Source organism: Scyliorhinus canicula, chromosome 24 (assembly GCF_902713615.1).
Source record: "Scyliorhinus canicula chromosome 24, sScyCan1.1, whole genome shotgun sequence".
NCBI lineage: Eukaryota > Metazoa > Chordata > Chondrichthyes > Carcharhiniformes > Scyliorhinidae > Scyliorhinus > Scyliorhinus canicula.
In genome coordinates, this window is record NC_052169.1 from 6674863 (window position 1) to 6689859 (window position 14997).

General features: G+C 42.6%; 1 protein-coding gene across 2 annotated transcripts in view; it reads left to right on the plus strand.

Annotated features, from left to right (window-relative positions):
* scaper (S-phase cyclin A-associated protein in the ER) overlaps positions 1-14997 on the plus strand; it is a 347711-nt gene that overhangs the window by 211085 nt on the left and 121629 nt on the right. The window lies entirely within an intron of this gene.

Below are 14997 nucleotides of genomic sequence, written 5' to 3' on the forward strand. Positions count from 1 at the left end.
TGCTCTTCTGACCCGTTTTGAACATGTGACTTTTGTGTGATTGTATCCTTTTCACTTTGAATGCTGCCTTTAGCTCTGTCAGTGAATTTCAGACTTTGATGACTGACCCACTCTGTTGCATTTAGCACTCAGAATAGAATATTCCCAGGACTTTTCTCCGACATTTCTGCTCACAATTATTTCTGGGTTTCACTCATCTCAGATGAGATACAGCTGAAACTGTACATGCCATTGCATAGGGGCTGTTTAGCACACTGGGCTAAATCGCTGGCTTTGAAAGCAGAGTAAGGCAGGCTAGCAGCACGGTTCGATTCCTGTAACGGCCTCCCCGAACAGGCGGCGGAATGTGGCGACTAGGGGCTTTTCACAGTAACTTCATTGAAACCTACTCGTGACAATAAGCGAATTTCATTTCATTTCATATATTCTCTCTGCAGAAACTTACTTTTGTTGATTTTTGTGAAGGCAAGGCTTGGAGGATGGTTGACATCTTATTAATGAATGAAGGTTGTGCTGCACTCACTAATTTTCAATGAGCGAAAACATTATTTATTAATGGCCTTTTAAGGGAGATTGACGAGTATTATATTTTAGGCATTTAACTGTTTACTTTAATCTGAGCTTGCCAGTGTCAGAGTCCTGCCTGTTTATTTTGTTTGTTCCCATTTATTTTATTTTATTATTTTTGGCCCGTGGACCCATAATCAAATGTGCCTTTAAAGAGAAGAGTGCTTGCCAGGACAGGGTGTTCCTAGGTTTTGTATTTTGGAGAAGAACAACCAGACTCACGGCACCTAATGAATCTTAGGAACCAGTTTTGGAGAAAGTCAGTCGAATGGCTAACTGGCAACCGGTGGGTTGGCCAGGGATAGTGTTCTGCTTGACAACAATCAGCGATTAGTTCCTGCCAGGTGTTTTTTTTTTGGAGAGAACCTGCCAGAAACCTCTAGACCCTCGAAGGAAGAGGAACTGTTTTCTCCCTCTCTCTGCTGCAGGTTGCCTGCTGTCTCTGTGTCTGCAGTGAAGATCATTATAAGTTAAAGGAAAAGAAAATATCCAACTAAAGAAAGAAACTAACTGGAAGACATTCATCTGAATCAAAGATCCTTATCCTTTTATTTTCTTATATTTTCTTTACCTCTCAACCATCGTTTCCCTCTTGTGTTGTTTGCTTGTGCATATGTGAGTGGGGGTGGAGTTACAAAGGGGGGTGGTTGGGAATCAGATAGTCGATAGCCACTTATATTTTTTGCCTATTTAATTATAATTACTGTTGATAAAACGTTACTGATGTTTAAATTTTACAAATCTGGTGACTAGTCAGTTTAACACAACCAAAGCCCACGGATATTAACATAAAATTTAATTTCACATGTGTTGTGACTCCGGGTCAAGTAAGGCTGGGCCTGACTGCGCACTAGCCCATGGTATCATAACACAAGGTATGGACCTTACGAATTGGCTAATTTTGAACATGGAGTAATTTTGTTGGATTTCAAATTGCTTAATACAGCACCGGGAGTAAACCGCTTTTTGGAGAACTGGAAAGAATATTTGCTATTGAAAAAACAACAACTGCAGCAGTCCTAAATTCGACTGACTTGAAAATTGAATGACAACGTTCAACTGGAAATATTTGTTGCAGTGCTGCGTACTGCATTGTTTGTTGGCTGCCTGCCCCCCTAATCTCAGGGAAATGTTACAGCGTTGCTGCAAAATTGTAGCTTATTTTTTTTAACTGATGCACTCTTTAGCTTATGGGATTTGTAAAAGAGGAAGCGCAGAGGCCTTCCTGCAGTGAATTACCCAAGGTGTCTCTTGCACACTTTCTAATGAGTGGCTTGCAGGTTGGCAGAGGCCTCGATGCAATTTGTGAATGGTGTATTTATTTAGTGCGTGAAAATCAGGCAGAAGGAAAGAGACAATTATCTCATTTTTTTAATAACTTGACAGCCTGTAAAAGGGATCTATTCATGTTAAGTAAATTGACACTATTCATTTCAGTCAAGCAGGCTCTACTGTGTCGAATTACATAAAATTAACAGCATAAAAACAGGGCATAGGGCCCAACTGGTGATCCTTGGTTGTATTTATGCTGTATACAAGCCTCTTCTCTCTCTCCCCCCCCCCCCCCCCCCCCCCCCCTCCCCCCCACACCTTGCTGCGGTGTTCCAGTGGGGTGCAACGCGGGCTGGGGGAGCGGCGTCTCATCTTTCGGTTGGGCACGCTGCAGCCTTCCGGCCTGAGCGTCGAATTCAACGGCTTTGGATGGTCGGCCCCACCTCGACCCGTTTGTTTTCGTTTCATTTTGGTTGTCTTTTGCCAGTTCTTTCTTTCTTTCTTGGTGTGCATTTGATTTTTCCTCCCCCAATCTTGTCCACCTTTCCTGCACCTTTCTCCTCTTTGCTTCCCCCTTCCCCTCTCCCCACACCTACAGTTCATCCTCTGATGTTAGTTTCCCTGCTGTTTGACCTTTCACATCTTTTGTCCTCTCTGGGGACTGCCATTAACACTCTTTCACCTTAGTATCTGTGGCCATTAGCACCCAATTTCCCTGGGTTTCTGTGGCTATGACTCATCTTTCATTCTCACTCCACAGTATAAATATTTCCCACTCTCTCTGTCTGTTAGCTTTGACAAAGAAATCATCGGACTCGAAACGTTAGCTCTTTTCTCTCCCTACAGATGCTGCCAGACTTGCTGAGATTTTCCAGCATTTTCCCTTTCGTTTCAAATTCCAGCATCCGCAGTAATTTTCTTTTAATGAGCAGCTTACTTGTTTGGATAATGGTTAAGTGGGAACAAGGTGCTGGGAGAACACCATGCTCTACTTGAAATTGAATCTTTTAGCTTCCATTGAACAAACAAGCAGGGCTTTGATTTAATATCAAAAGGGAGCAGTGTCATCTGCCAACAATGCAGCATTCTCTCATTGCTGCCCTTGGCTAAACCGCGTGCTCAAATCCCAGAGTGGGGTTTGAACCCACTGTCTCCTAACTGAACAAAGTTTTTAAAAATATTTTTTATTCTCCATCTTTTTCACATTTTCTCCCAAATTTACACCCAACAATAATCAGTAATGAATGTAATGTCAATCCCCATATCAATAACAACGATCCCATCCTCCCACCAAACCCCAGACATTAGCCCGCATGTTAACATGAACACATGACAAAAAGGAATCCGGAATCACCCATGGTCACCATTAATACATACAGTGCCTCTCCCCCAACCCTCCCAGCCCCCACCCTAATCTTCGATGTGATCCAATTCTCGAAAGTGCATAATGGATAACGCCCATGAATTGTCGAACCCCTCCATCCTTCCCCTCAGTTCAAATTTGACCTTTTCAAGCGTCAAGAATTCCAGCAGGTCCCCCACCAGGGCACAGGGTGGAGAGGTTGATCTCCACCCTAACAGGACCCGCCTTTGGGCGATCAACGAGGCCTCTGCTCCCGTTTCCAGCCCCGGCTGGTCCGACACCCAGAATCTGTCCTCCTGAGGGCCAAACGGAACAAAGTTAACAGTGGGTTTTCATGTAGACCTAGTGGATGTCCATCCCTCAGCCATCGTTACCAAAACTTGATTAAGTGGCCATTCATCATATCCTGTTTGTGCAGTCTTACTGTAGGTGGATTAGCTGATGCATAACAACAGTTGACTATCTTAAAATTAATTCATTAATTATGAAGTTTTATTGTGTAAATGCAAAATATTTTTATTAAGGAAATTTTCTTCTGCAAAAGGAATAAAATAATTGTGGAACATATTAGCAGGGTAGTCAATATATACATTTAGTTAGTATGAATGGTTTCTGAAACAAAAAGACACCAAGCTAGCTATATAATCAGGTGGGTTTTCCCAATGAAAAATTGATAAGCTTGTTTGACCTGTGGCTGTTGTCAGATTATACAAATCTTATTTCTGTTTCTCGATTTTCTGTCCCTTTGATACGCGGTGGCATAGTGGTATTGTCACTGGACTAGTAATCCAGAGACCCACGATAATGATCTGGGGACCCAGGTTCAAATCTCACCAGGTGATGGAATTTAAACATAATAAAATACCTGGAATTAAAAAGTCTAATGTTTGTCAATTGTCGGAAAGAAACATCTGGTTCACTATTGTGCTTTAGGGAAGGAAATCTGTCATCCTTACCTGGTCTGGCACGTATGTGACTCCAGACCCACAGCAATGTAGTTGACTCTTAACTGCCCCCTCAAGGGCAGCACGGTAGCACAGTGGTTAGCACTGTTGTTTCACAGCTCCAGGGTCCAAAGTTCGATTCCAGTCTTGGGTCACTGTCTGTGCAGAGTCTGCACGTTCTCCCTGTGACTGCGTGGGTTTCCTCCTGGTGCTCCGGTTTCCTCCCACAAGTCCCCGAAAGACGTGCTGTTAGGTGAATTGGACATTCTGAATTCTCCCTCTGTGTACCCGAACAGGCGCCGGAAAGTAGCGACTAGGGGCTTTTCACAGTAACTTCATTGCAATGTTAATTTAAGCCTACTTGTGACAATAATAAAGATTATTATTATTAAGGGCAATTATGGATGGGCAATAAATGCTGGCACAGCCTGCAGCGCCCATGTCTCATGAACAAATAAAATAAAAATCCAAGGTAAGAAGGTTAGTCTGTAATTTGTAGATAACAAACCTTTTTTTTGTATTTCTTAAGTTTTAAAATTGTCTAAGCTGAATTCTATAGTCTTGTCATTTTGTGTATGCGAGACATAATTCAGATATTAGATTAACTCCTGCAGCAACCAGCTTTGAGTGAATTCCTCCCAGCGTGCAGTTAAAGAGGAGGATTTTAAACCAACTAATTGGTTGTAAACTGTCCTCTTACTACAGCCATAATAATTAACTGTTTGATCTGGGATGTTTATGGACAACCCTTGAACTGTCTGAACTTCTCAGACCAAAGCTTATCCTGGAATCCACTTTTATTCCAGTGTTTCCCACTACTTTACAGCACTGAAAGCAGCTGAGCTTGCTGACGTTTTCATGCCCTTTAATGTACACAGTGGTTGTTGTGGAGATGATTTCCAATCCTGCCACCAGTCTGCCAATGTCACACCATTGCAAGCAGTGAGATTTGTTTGAGGCTGCAAACCGATTGAAACCAGCATAACTCTGGCTAACTTTTGTCTCCAGAAATAGCATCATCCCCATCAGAAGTAAGACTTGACAAATCTGGTGTACATTTATCTTTTTAACCATTCATTGAATAGTTTATCACTTTGACTTGTCTCATTTTCTTCATACTGTGCATGAATTGGTGCCTGGGGCTGATGCCTTTAACAATTAATGAATGCAGCATTGCTACAGGACACTGGATTTCTCTCTTGATCATTTTTATCTTTTTATTGCCTCTCTCATTCTTTTTATAGCAGACTGTTTAACGCACACCAAATCTTCTACTTTTTTGAAAAGGATGGGGCATATTTCTTTCATGAACTGTCCCTAACTAGTCTTTCTTTAAAGTAGTTCAGGATAGTAAGGTGCACTGAAGCCCTATTTATGCACGGATTGCACAGTGGTTAGTACTGCCGTCTCACAACGCCAGGGACCCGGGTTTATTTCTGGCCTTGGCTAACTGTGTGGAGTTTGCACGTTCTCTCTGTGTGTGTTTCCTCTGGGTGCTCCGGTTTCTTCCCACAGTCCAAAGATGTGCCAGTGAGGTGGATTGGCCATGCTAAATTGCCCCTTTGTATCGAAAGATGTGCAGGTTAGGTGGGGTTACAGGAATGGATCTAGGTGGGGTGTTCTTTCAGACGTCAGTGCAGATTCATTGGGCTGAATGATCTTCTGCACTGTAGGCATTCAATTAGTTGTCTCTATTAGCATGCTGTTAGACAATGTAACTCACAATGTAAATGCTGTTGGAAACACCAAATCTCCCTCAAACACGGTGCTGTGATTAACCGAGTAAATGGAATTTGGCATCAGCTACTCCATTTAGCTCTAGCCTTTTATGGGTGGTTTCTCCATGTTGCTGGCTACCTCAGACCCTACCTTCTTTGTAGGAACCCAATCACGCTAGCAGATTCGGAAATCTAACTGCTCAAATTGAGAGCGGAATCATTAGCAACAAACTCTTGTTTCAAAGCTGTGGTTTTGTAGTTTCCGAGGCAGGACACGTGTGTGACTCTTTACAGTTTGCCCAGTTTGCCTGTTGCAGACATGGGTGTTCACAGGAAGTGCTTCCCTTTAGATCAAAAGTCCTTTGCTTTTCATTTGGATGTTATTTTCAGATTCAGTAAATATCATGCCAGGGCTGGTACTGTGGTACGGTTAGATGATGAAGTTTAAACCCTGGGAATGCTGTGTGGGATGGGGTGGCTGGGACACAGCGGAAAAGCATAGCAGAAAAGAAATCTCATTGTTTTGTCAAGTTTGTTTTGTCAAGTGTGCTTGTTCCCATCATATTATAACATATCATTTCGCAAATTTGACTACTTAAGTTCTGCAGCGTTCTGCCAAGAAATGTCCAATTGCTGATTAGGGACACAAACTATTGAGTGTGAACCACTGGTCAGGATGTTGTGAGTGTCGTATGAAACTCCAGAAGGTGTGGACCTTTCTCTGCCACACAAAGTTGGTCTTTTTAAAACAGTCAAAATGTTATGAATTATTTAAGGAGGGAAGTAGTTCAGAGGAGGTTTACCAGACTAATCCCTGAATGATCAGGTTGATTTGTTAGGTATGGTTGGACAGACTGTACTTGTATCCGCTGGAGTATAGAAGACTGAGAGGCGACCTGATTGAGATAGATTTGATGTTACAACAGATCAAGCATGGGCTTATTAAATGGTTAAGCTGGCTCGAGGGACCGAATGGCCTACTTCTCCTTGTTGGTATGTTTGACTTTCTTGCCAGATATGTTTTATTGGTTGATTACAAAGAAGGAAGCAGTGTACAAATATTTTGAGCTAACCTTGCTTGAATGGCTATCAATGCCAACCGTCCCTTCTCTCTCGATCATTTTTATCTTTTTATTGCATCTCCCATTCTTTTGTATTTTCTCTCTCGCTCACACTGTCTCTCCCTCTCTCTCACACACTGTTAGGGATTTGAGACCATGCACAGGTCTAATAGGTTTGTGTGCCTAATAAGAAATCCCTTTGTATAGCCGCTGGTGGTCAGGTGGCAGTGGAATATAAACCCCAACCATATATGGCTAAGTTGCGGTAAATACATACCTGGTTCACTAGACACTTCATTAATTGAATCAGGATTTCTGTAAACCTTTTCTATAAGGAATTTCTGGGCTGTTGTGCTTTGTTTAATTGCTTAGGATGAAAACTAATCTTTAGTTATAGAGACCTTCGTGGTAATTTTGAGTTATAACAACTTGTTCTCGTAAAAGAATGCTTTTATGCAGTCACAAATATCTTGTTAAAACATATGAATAAGGACGCAACGGCGACTCCTGTTCTGGGTGGCCAATACTCTAAAAGAGTCTAGAAAAATTGAATTTCCACAAAGATCCACTCAGCCAGCAGATTTGAGTCATATTGTCAGCTTCACAGTGTGCTGTACAGGTACTGGTCTGTCATATAACAACATTCTTAGTGGCTAGGGCGGCACGGTGGCGCAGTGGTGGTTTAGCACTGCTGCCTTACGGCGTCGAGGACTGAAGTTTGATCCCGGCCCCGGGTCACTGTCCTTGTGGAGTTTGCACATTCTCCCCGAGTCTGCGTGGGTCTCACCCCCACAACCCAAAGATGTGCAGGGTAGGTGAATAGGCCACGCTAAATTGCCCCTGAATTGGAAATTTTTAAAAAAAAAATTTAGAGTACCCAATAAATTTTTTCCAATTCGGGGGCAATTTAGTGTGGCCAATCCACCTAGCCCGCACATCTTTGAGTTGTGGGGGCGAAACCCACGCAAACACGGGGAGAATGTGCAAACTCCACACGGACAGTGACCCTGAGCCGGGAATGAACTTGGGACCTCGGCGCCGTGAGGCTGCAATGCTAACCACTGCGCCACCGTGCTGCCCCCTTTTTTTGTTGAAATTTAAAAAATATTCTTAGTGGCTAAATTCTCCAAAAATGTGATGTTTTAATTTGAAATTGCAGTTTTTCTAGCCAAACAGTACAAGTAAAAATGCACCTCACCCCACCTCTTGACCCCCCTATCCTTGAGAGTGATAGGTGAGCAGGACATTGTGAGGGACAAGATACAGGTATTAGATAATGCACTCATACTAAACCTTGAGGTAGCTGCGTAATTGATTTTAAATATCCCAGATTTCATGAGAATAAAGTATTTTTTAACTGTACCATAACTCTTTGGATAGTTTGTTGTGCCAGACCGATTGATGCCACAAATAGCAACTGTGTGGGTGTCAAATATGCTGTACACTCCGAAACTCAATCCTAATGAACATCGAACTGATTGTTCTCCATCTGCTGCCTGTGTCTGAGATGCCACCCAATAGCTCACAAGGACAAAATTACAGTCTATAAGTGGAAACCAGTACAAAGCTAGTCCAGCTAGCAGAGCCACTAATACATAGCGGCCCACTGAAGATTAACAGCTGTTTTCCCTTTAATTGGATTGTGTAATAGTTACTTTAGCTAATAATTGGATATGATTCCCTGACTATATAATTCAGGTTGAGGGTGTCATTTTTGCTGGCCTGTAGTTGAGATGTGTTATTGAAGCAGAGCCTGTAATCCTTTTAGTAAGCTGTTAGAATGGTGCAGTGGGAGGGGATCTCAAGTTGTTTTTGCAGCACACTCTTGCAGCCTGCTTCCCTGGTAATAACAGGTAGGTTGGCATTTTTGGAAGGGCGGAAGGAGTGATAGAACTTCATTATTACAGTTTTTCTGCCCGGCAGCTGTATTTGTTTTGTTTTTGCTCCTTACAGATTTTATTTGCTCCAAGAGATATCAGTAGCGGAATATAGAAAGCAGGTTTGAGGAAGTGCCAGCTTCAATTTTGTTAATGAAAAGCCTTGATGATTGTCTATTTTATTCCCGGTGGTGATTTTTCCTTTCTTCATTATTTTTAAATATATTTTTTTATAAATTTAAAGTACACAATTTTTTTTTTCAATTAAGGGGCAATTTAACGTGGCCAATCTACCTACCTGCGCATCTTTGGGTTGTGGGGGGTGAGACCCACGCAGACACAGGGAGAATGTGCAACCTCCACATGGACAGTGACCTGGGGCCGGGATCGAACCCGGGTCCTCGGCGCTGTGAGGCCTTTGTCATTTTCAGATTTAGCTATTTCTTGTTGGCCTTCCACCCTCCATGAGCGCTAAATTTCTGTTAGATGTGTACAGTCCCACACTAAACCACCATTGTTACCGACCTCCCCAAGCTTTCCATAACAAATACATTAGGCTCAAAATCCTTACCCTTGTTCAGAAAGGACTTTTCTACCAGCTCTGTCTTCTGCATAGCTACATTCAAGTGTAATTTTCATGCAGTATTGGGTGGCCTGAGGATGATTTCCAGACATTTATCTCAGTCTCTGATTACAGTGCAAGAAAAGTCTTAGTATATGGTTTCTTGATTTATATGTTATTTTACACCCCAATATCCATTATTCTGCCGTATATTTCTTCAAATTCAATTCATCAAAACAATTGTTTGCACTTTTCGTTCTCCTCCCACTGCAAAAAAGTAGATGTTTTTGCACGATATAAGACCTATTACTGTAGTACTGGTGAGTTGGTCAAAAGGGTGGTGCTTTTAAAAAATAAATATAGAGTACCCAATTCTCTTTTTTCCCAATTAAGGGGCAATTTAGTGTGGCCAATCCACCTACCCTGCACATCTTTGGGTTGTGGGGGTGTGACCCACGTAGACACGGGGAGAATGTGCAAACTCCACACAGACAGTGACCCAGAGCCGGGATCGAACTTGGGACCTTGGTGCCGTAAGGCAGTAGTGCTAACCGCTGCGCCGCCGTGCTGCTCCCACTTTTAAACATTTAATTAGCTATTACCCCTCAAAATCCTCCATTGTGCTGTAGGGCAGTGACTTCCCGCTGGACTCTGGTTCCGTCCTTTCCTCTCCCTCTCACCTCTCTTTTCCCCTGCTGCCTCCCCTTCCCCTGCCTCACCCTCTCTCTCTCTCTCTCTCTCTCTCTCTCTCTCTCTCTCTCTCCTCTCTCTCTCTCTCTCTCTCTCTCTCTTCTCTCTCTCTCTCTCATCTCTCTCTCTCTCTCTCTCTCTCTCTCTCTCTCTCTCTCTCTCTCACACACACACTGTCACTCTCTCTCTCACGCTCACTCAGCTGGTTTAGCACACTGGGCTAAATCGCTGGCTTTGAAAGCAGACTAAGGCAGGCCAACAGCCTCCCCAAACAGGCGCCGGAATGTGGCAACTAGAGGCTTTTCACAGTAACTTCATTTGAAGCCTACTTGTGACGATAAGTGATTTTCATTTCATTTCATTCACACTCTGTCTCTCTCACACACTCTCACTCTCTCTCGCTCTCTCACACATTCTCTCTCACTCACACATTCTCACTCTCTCTCTATCTCACACACTCTCACTCTCTCTTGTGCTCCCTCTTTCACACACTCTCTCACACTCACTCTCCCTCTCCCTCTCACACACTCTCACACACATACTCTCTCTCTCACACACACTCCTACTCTCTCTCACGTTCTCTCTCTCTTTCTCCCACTGCCCCACCCTGCCATCCCACTATTTTTAATGTAAGTTCAAATACTCATGAAAGACAGCACCATTTTTCAAGCTAGAGCAAAAAATTATAAACTTTCTTTCTTGTGAGAACAGCTATGACATACAAACCAAACCAAAATGCTCTCGAGGCAACGTCCATTTTCTTGTACAATTTAATATCCATTATACTGCAGTATTTTGTATCATTACAGAGCGTTTTTTAATCAAACACGCGTTTTTTATTCAAACACGCATTTTTTATTCACTACTGGTTATGGGGCCAGTTTATCTCAGTGGGCTAGACAGTTGGTTTGTGATGCAGAACAAGGCCAGCAGCGCTGGTTCAATTCCCGTACTGGCTTACCTGAACAGGCGCCGGAATGTGGCGACTAGGGGCTTTTCACAGTACAAAGAGCGAAGAACAAAGAAAATTACAGCACAGGAACAGGCCCTTCAGCCCTCCCAGCCTGCGCCGATCCAGATCCTTTATCCAAACCTGTCTCCTATTTTCCAAAAGAACAAAGAAAATTACTTCATACTTGTGACAATAGAAGATTATTATTATTAGAACATGTTCTGATGAGCAGTACAAGAACATTTGAGGAGAAAGCTTCACGGTGCTTTCTCTTCTCACAGGCTATAATAGGGGAATTTATAAAGAGATAAACGTTGACCAAGATTGTTCTTCTCGAGAAGAGATGGCAGTATTGTAGAATCATAAAATGATATGACACTGAAGGAAGCCATTCGCCCCCCCACCCCTCATGTCTGTGCCTGCTCTTTAAAAGATGTAGTAATTAGTCCCACTCCTGTGTCCTTTTCTCATGGCCCTATAAATTTTCACTCCCAAGTATTTATTTATCCAATACTTTTTTGAAAGTTATTATTGAATGTACTTTTATTAGCCTTTCAGGCAATGCATTCCAGTGTATAATTTGAGCCTCTGAGGTTACATATTTCAAATATTAAATTAGTCTTTTTAAGATTCAGTAATTGGAAGGATTTAACCACATTCCTCCAATGTCTACTTTTATTTGTTGTTGCAATCTTCAAACATGATATGTCAAACTTTTTCTAGTTGAAAGCTTATTCTAGATAGGATAACTATTCTTGATTCAACTAGCCTTCACTGAGTTCTGCTGTCTCTTGGAGTTACACATGATGCCAAACACACTATGACGTAAAAATAAATTTGGACTGCAATTGAGCATGAACCCTCCTGCTGAACCAAAATGAAAATGGCAGCCCTGCTAGAAAAGCAAAAGTGTTCATCTGTTTTTTTTTAAATTATTTTTTAATAAATTTAGAGTACCCAATTAATTTTTTCCAATTAAGGGGCAATTTAGCGTGGCCAATCCACCTCACCTGCACATCTTTGGGTTACAGAGAAAATACTGCAAACCTGCAATAGAAAAAACTCTGCACTTGAGTAGTTTGAACAATCTGCAGAAGGAATTACAACCTTTAAATCTTTTCCTCCTGTCTGTCAACTGATTTTCAATTTCAGTGAGTCAGCTTGGCTCAGTGATTCATTTGTTCTAATTGAATTAACTGTATATCTTTTTCACCTCTGTTGTGATTTTTGTTTCTTTGTGGATTGTTCTATTTGGAGTTCGACATCTAGCTTTGCTGTGGAATAAGGACAGATTTGCATTTATATAATGCCTTAAACAAAGTAAAATGTCTTTTGGGCAGCATGGTAGTACAGTGAATAGCATTGTGGCTTCACAGTGCCAGGGTCCCAGGTTCGATTCCCTGCTGGGTCACTGTGTGTGCGGAGTCTGCACAGTTCTCCCCGTGTCTGCGTGGGTTTCCTCCGGATGCTCCGGTTTCCTTCCACAGTCCAAAGACTTGCAGGTTAGGTGGTTTGGCCATCCTAAATTGCCCTTAGTGTCCAAAAAAGGTTAGGAGGGGTTATTGGGTTACGGGGATAGGGTGGAAGTGAGGGCTTAAGTGGGTTGGTGCAGACTCGACGGGCCGAACGGCCTCCTTCTGCACTGTATGTTCTATGTTCTAAGGCTCTTCACAGAAATATTATCTAACAACATTTGACATCAACACACCCTTTATTAGGGAATATTAGGGCAGAAGACCTGGGTGAAAGAGGTAGGATTTAAGGAATGTCTTAAAAGAGGTAGAGAGACAGAGAGATTCTTTGGAATTCCAGAGTTTAGGGCCCCAGGGATCAGGATCAGGAATCACGCATTGGGTGTACTTATTTTATTGGTAATATTAATTGAAAAGCTGAGTTACCTTAATCACAAAGGCACTCACAATGTAAAGGTAAAAGGGGGAAAATCTAAATGTTTTTTTCTTAAATTCAGAGATTTTGTTTCAAAATTGCATCTTTTATATTTAAATATATAATATTCACATATTTTGGCATGCACGTCCAGTTAGGTTGAATATCCATAGTAATCTCATATCAGGCTACTCAAAAGAACCAACTGTCCAGTCTAAATGTAGGTTTGGTGATGCCTCCATATGCATATTACCATTACCGTTCTAGGGGAAACGTACTATACCAGTATCTCACTGCCACTCACTCCTTCTTGCTGCTCCCATTTTCTGCCAATCCTCCATCAACTGCAGCAATACGTTGAGGCAATGATTTCCGTGGCAATTGCCAACATAAACTGTGGTTCTCCGCTGCCTTTGGACCAAGATAAATTAGCCCACGGGGAAACTAAATGAGTGTCATCAGCTGTCTTTTTATAACATAAAAGCATCTTAGAACCTGTCCCCAGTATTTGAGTGGCAAAGGACGAGGGGCTGCAGATAAAAGGTTAAATGCAAGAGATTTTGAACAGAAGGCGGGAGAAACTGTTTCACTCAAAACTGTGAGACTGAGGAGTTTGAAAGCACTCGAGGCAGAAAGAATGTCTGAAATTCAAGATTGATTCGGATGAGTGGATGAAAGATTTTTTTTAAATTTAGAGTACCCAATTATTTTTTTCCAATTAAGGGGCAATTTAGCATGGCCAATCCACCTAACTTGCACATTTTTGGGTTGTGGGGGCGAAACCCACGCAAACACGGGGAGAATGTGCAAACTCCACAGGGACTGTGACCCGGGGCCGGGATCAAACCTGAGACCTCGGCGCCGTGAGGCCGCAATGCTAACCCCCTGCACCACCATGCTGCCCTGAGTGGATGAAAGATTAAACATTGAAGGAACGTGGGAACAGGGTGCATCAATATGAGTGGTTATTTAATTGTGTGGAGAGGAAAGTGCGCATTAGTTGGGATGGGATGGCCCGTTTCCCTGTTTTAACTTCTAGGTTTGATGCCCCTGCCTTGTCTCACTTCCATGATAAAGCTGTGCACATTTTGTCAGCCTGTATTCCCAGACTTGTGGCGGCAGTGATCAGCCACCCCCAGCAGAGACCAAGAACATTCAGTGCAGCTGGCTTGGGCAGAGCTAGAACTGCTATTGTTGCTTCCTGGAGGTGACTTTGTTTTGAGAATGATGATATGCAGGGATAACTTTAGGTCTAATTTATGAATGAACTATGAAAGTGCTAGCAGCGCAACTGAGTCTTGACTGTGAAAGTGAAGCAACTCATCTATTTTAACTGGTACGGGTGGTTATGGTCAATGAATGCCAGTGATGCAACTAAGTTTCAATAGTGTCACGACACCCTGGGCTAGTGCTGGTCAGTTCCAGCCCCACTTGACCCGGGGTCACAATACAGGTGAAATTAAAATTACTTCAATATCCAATGTCTTTGGTTTGATCCCGATTAAGTCCTGCCACCAGGTTTGTAAATTTTAACGCAAATAACCTTTTATTATTTAACAGCAATTAGTATTAAATAGGCAACAATATAACTGATTGATAGAGGGATGGGTGGAGAAGAGGGATTGTAATGGTCTTCGCTGTCGACTCACAGAGACAGCAGGCAGCCAGCAGCCAAAAGAGGAGGAGAGAAAGGGGAGAGCACAGTGGTTAGCACTGCTGCCTCACAGCTCCAGGATCGGAGATGCAATTCCAGCCTCCGGTGTCTGTCTGTGTGGAGTTTGCATTTTTTCTCATGGATTTCCTCCGGGTGCGGGGAGAGGCGTTAGCTTAAGTGGGGTGCTCTTTCCAAGAGCCGGTGCAGACTCAATGAGCCGAATGGCCTCCTGCACTATAAGGGAAATCGAAAGGAAGGACTCTAACAATGGCATTTTACTTTTGAAGATACATTATTTGGTTAAATAGCAAATAGGGGAAAGAATGCTGATATATAACTCATGTCAGTTCATTTTACGGTGTTTATTCCTTAGTCTTCTGTTTGGGTGAAATTTCACAGGTGCCAACAACCCTCACCAATATGAATGCGTCTCATTATCAGTCCATCAAA